Raw genomic sequence first — 5603 nt, forward strand, 5'->3', positions numbered from 1 at the left:
GGCGTACTTGTGTACAAAACCATGTTGATTTATGCATAATATGCAATTATCCTTACCACGTTCATTAATCATTTTGAGTTGAGACACTCTAATACAGACATGTAATTTTCTTACAAACCCCTAGCAGCCTTTCTTATGCTTAAATATCATATAAATTTTCATCAATTGAATTGCAGGACTCCTCTCCCTGCTTATTCCATTCTACCACTACTTAAGGATATGTAAATTGCTTTTTATACAAATTTTTGGGGAATTTTTCTTCAGAAGGCAAATAGAATACTTAAGTTTTTGAAAATTACATATCAACTTCTCAATACATTTCTTTTTCTGTTTGCAGCTCCTTTTTAAGGATCTACTTCGAACTGTAATCTTTAGAATTCTTTTGTATTCATGGCTGGTAACAATTTCACTGAGCATACATAAATAATGAAATGTGTTCTCTCTTTGTCTTCCTCTTTGTGATGTTAGTTTTCGGTATTCTGAAGCGACATTCCAAATATTCATAACAAGTGTCCACGGCACTACGCCGGACGTCATTATTGTACAAAAATTGCGAAGGCTTTTCATGTGGTCGTTATCTACTTGGAGCAAATCAAGAGATCTTTTTTTGCTTAGAGATAACATTAATTTATAGTTCTTATCCTAATGTAAACAATACTGCCTCAATGTGCATTGTATATGAACCTTCTTCTAAATTTTGTTATACAAAAGTATTTAAATTTTAACTTAAGGAGTCTTTATGAAAGGTATATACTAAGAAGAAGTTTAGTTTTATTGTAGTTTGCAGTATAATAAAGAAGATGAAAAAGACTATTTGATATTTACATAAACAATTCTAAGATGATCTTCTCATATAATCACTTAAAAACAGAATCGATTATTACTTGCTAATTACAATTTGTTTTTGTTGGATCCAATAAATGTATATTATGATATAATATTTAATATCAGTGATGTGTTTATCTGTAATGGGTTTGCTACTAATATCACATTTTGGATATAGCTATGTAAATATGTCTTACCTTTTAGTTGGTGAGACTGTTAATGGATCAAATCACTCATCCCCGATTTAGCGGTCTGGACGACAAGAAAGTTCGGCGAGGTCAGCTATTACTTGACGCAACTCCTCTCTGGGCACGGACACTTCGGCAAGTATCTGTACCGTATGAACATTCGAGAACAACAGAGTTGCAGAATCGATGATGCAGAACATACATTCTTCGAGTGCAATAAATGGTCAACTGAAAGAGCCAGTCTAGAAGAACAGATTGGTGGCATGTGAACCCCGGAAAACGTAGTACCCTTACTACTGGCAAGTGAGAGTAACTAGTCAATGGTGGCGAGACACGTGGAGCCAGTACTTCGTGTAAAAAAGAAGCGCCTGGACGCAGGTACCACAGCACCGTCATAAGACTAAATCTAACAATCAGGATGTTTCCCTGCGGAGAGGGGAAAAGAATACTCCCGCGGTTAGGATGGCCTGTCGTAAGAGTCGACTAATATCCCCCAGTGCCAGTCTGACACTAATGCAAGAAGTGTAAATGGTAGTGAGTTGTGGGCGGCAACTTGCGACATTTGACTAGAGATGATACTATCTGGTACTTCGGGGGTCAGTGGCCCGACAGCTTCGGCTGTGCTGACCATTGGCGTTGAACTCGAAGTGGTTGTGGTTAATACCCAAAGTCAAGCGAGAAGAATGTTTTGCTTGTCATTCATTCGCAGTGGTGAGTGTTTCAATCCGGGTGCTTTGACCCAAAGATCAGCAGAGGTAGTTGAATTTCTTCATTGGCACCGGCGGAATAAGGAAGGCTATTCCAATGGGGCGTTGATTGACGCTTAAATTAATACGTGTGATAAGAGCACCGTGGTATTAAGCCATCAAGGCAGGAAATCACGAAAAAAACACAGGTAATCAGGTATGTAATCAGGATGTGCATGACCTGAAGCAATAACTAGTGGTGGTTCCGGATCATGTACTTCATCGTGGAAAGGGGAGTTTTTTAGCATGTCAGCGATTAGCGCGAACCGTGCACTACCCTCAGAAAGACGTTTCTGCGGGTGTGTATAGACATTTTTTGTTCCCCAGCTCTAAAAAACAAAAAAATTGATGAAATCACAAAATATGATGAATATTTATAAAACATAACATAAAAAAATGGTAATAACAAAAGATCAAAAGTTGAGAGGTCAACCAAAATCAAGGGATTAGGTCAACACCGCTGGGTACAACCAAACAGATATTGATGCTATAAAAATATTAATACGATTTTTTTTCAATTTCTTCCAGGGAATCTGCATTTAAAGATTTGTCTACAATTTTTAAACTTTATTTTGCAAGCTTTATATTTCAGTCGAGTTCTACTATATGTCATATACTATTAAACAGATATTTCAATGTGTTTTTGTTATTTAATTTAAGTGCAAGAGAAAAATTTGGACAAAATACTCTAAACAATCACACAAAACTAATTAAGCAAATTCACTGATCACTGATGATGGGTACTTGGGAATACTCAAAGCAGATGAATGGTTACCTAAACAATTGATTAATTATATGTAATATATGTTCTTGTCTTAATTTTGATTAAAAAAATTAATAACAATTTTGCACATTCATTTACTCTATTTAATTGAATTATATCCATAACACACAAAAGTTTTTAACTACCGTTCCGAAGTAATTACGTATTAATTCCGAACAACATTTTGCCCCGTACTAGATATAGGTAAAAGTCTGAATTTAATGAGAGCCAACAAACTAGTACATAAAATATATACTAACTTAGTTATTTATCGACACTTTTCAACGTTGAAAATGAAATACAATATCTTTATTTCACTTAATCTCATTGGTAACAGAAATCAATTATTATGTAAATTGTCAGTTGATTAAAAAAATATATATTTTTATTAACTTAAACTTTAAATGTAATTTGTAAAATTGCGCTACACCAATTTTGCTAGCTATACTTAGTTTATGACAAACTTAAGTTGTTTCACAACAATAGTTTCAGAAAATAAAGTGCTTAGGATGAAAATGTAATATTCAATATCATTTTTATAATACAGTGATCCTAAATCTAATTCCTCACATAGTTATCATATATTTCGTCTATGTAAAACAATATTAGGGTTTGGATCCTAAATATGTACGATTATTATTCTATAATAGAGTCTTCCAGAGAAAATATCTTATGCTTTTTCAAGTTCCGAAATATGAAGAAATATTTTTTAAAATAATTTATTTCGATGCACTATACTCTCAAGATTCATTAACTCTAACTATCGGTAGAGTGACGAAGGCGAACGTTGCTTTATACACTTGCAAAAAAAACTTGTAAGATAGAGACTAAATTCAAAAATATATTGACTTTTACCTTCTATATTTATTTTGTTGTTCGGTATAATAGTAGTCATTCATATTGAAACTCACATATTTGAGGCTTCTAAAAAAGATCCAAAAAACAGTCGTATTTTACAACGCCAGTGCCTTAAGAACTAGCCTAAGTAAATCGCTTAAATGTTTCTCTAAGTCTTTAAGAAGTAAAGCATAGTTGAAATGCTGCATTAGTTGCATTAGATCAGGAATGAAAGTAAGTGGCTGCGGGATTCGCGCTAAGACTAAAAAGTATGGCACTGTAGAATTACCGACAATCGTAATCATATATAAGATATTGACCACTCCATTAGACACTTCTAGACTAAAATAGTAAAATTGAACTTCTGTAGAAAAGATTTCAGACTATTCAGAAGAAAAAGAGTTAAAAGAGAAGAATATTGGAACTGCTAGTCCGCCAATCAGACTACTGTTGTGTTTAGCAAGCAGATACCTAGTAATTAAAGAAGTAACTGTTTTATGTTTACATAAGTAAACATATCTTAAACTACAAGAATTATATTCCTATGCAATCAGATAGTCATCAAATTACTTAACACTAAGATCAAAGGTTACTTAGGATGGACTGGCGGTTTAAAATGAAATCTGCACCATTTTTAAACTGCGCTTTCTAAGGACTCCAGACAACAAAGACATTGAAGGAAACTATAAAGCTGATGAATTGGACAGATACGGTACTTTTCTTCCTCTAAATGTAAAGGGAAGCTATATTAGAATACCTGTAAACTAATACTGAAGCATTATGTTTATAGTAAGAAACGAAAGTTCTTGGACATATGAAGACATATGTTTAATATGGCCGATACCAAAGACTAGATACTATTTAGAAAAAAGTCTAGGCACTTACTCATCCTAACAAGAGCAGAAATACTTAAATCCAGTAATTGGGCACATGCTCTTACACAATTTATAGGAATGTAATAAAAAATAGCAGGGTAAATCACATATTATTTATAGAATTTATATTTATCTGTTCGCTAAAAGTAGTGGATTGTGTAGTTACATTAGCGTAATAAAATTTTTTCTTTTTTTTTTATTAAGTTTGCATTGAATTTAAAAAATGCTACTAACCGACAACGAAATGGAAATGTCAAATGCACATGACGGCAGATAATTAACATAAAATTAATTTCGCATAAAAATTTAATAAACACTTAAAAACAAAATTTGCATACAATGAATACGAATAAATTGCTAATAAAAAAATAGATAAAATAATTAATCATGAAAAATTTGTTACGCGTTTGTGCTGCTGTTGTTGTTGTGCTGCTGCCGCTGTCAGTGATTGACCTGAGCATAATTAATGCGACTTTAATTGTTGAATGGAATTGCTGTATCTGAACGCAAACCTAGGTCAGTTGTGCACGAAACCAACAAGATGAAGACATGCGTGATTTGGTACAAACTCATTTGTCAAAATACGAAACAACCGCTTAAGGCCTCATTGGACCTTTGGAGTATCCAAAAACAAAAGACCTAAGTAACCGGCTGGATTGTTGGTTTGTTAAAGCGATACAGAAGTGCACTGCCTGCAATATCGCTGAGTGAAGAGGTGTGTAGACTAGGCCAGTCAACAATTATCACAAAAAAATCCATTTGTATGCTCCTCTTTTCTGCCCCTTGAGGCGATTTGTGCGAGAACTAATTTTGAAAGCAACTGAGAAGGAAGACAACCCAAATTGGGTGTTGAAGTTAAAGGTGATGACGACTTAGATGGTGATGATTGTGACGACGATGATGATGATGATGTTGACGATTCTGCTGCCATTCGTAGTTCATATGAATAATGACCGTGTATAGATTAAAATGAAAAAACCAACCGAAAAGAAAAATTATCATCTATTTTTCTTTTGGTTGTTGATTAATGGATTTTTGAAACAAAATAGAAAAAAGTTATTATATTTTAATATGACAACACAAGAGTCTTGTTTTGGAAACAATTAGTCTGCTATTATATCTATTATTGGTTTGCTATGAACGGAGGTCAAAGGTGCTTATTTTTAGACTTAAATTATATATTTAATTTTTTCTTCAATGTTGTTAAATTTATCTTTGAAATGAAGTTAAAAATGATATAAAAGTGGTTTACGTTTTTGGAAGCACAACATACACAAAACTGCTTTCGAACTATTTGTATTTTAATATAAACAAATCAACATGGTAGGCATTCAACTAAGTTTTTTTTTTGTTATTTGTGTATTATACA

This window comes from Teleopsis dalmanni, chromosome 1 (assembly GCF_002237135.1).
Source record: "Teleopsis dalmanni isolate 2A chromosome 1, ASM223713v2, whole genome shotgun sequence".
Classification (NCBI taxonomy): Eukaryota; Metazoa; Arthropoda; class Insecta; order Diptera; family Diopsidae; genus Teleopsis; species Teleopsis dalmanni.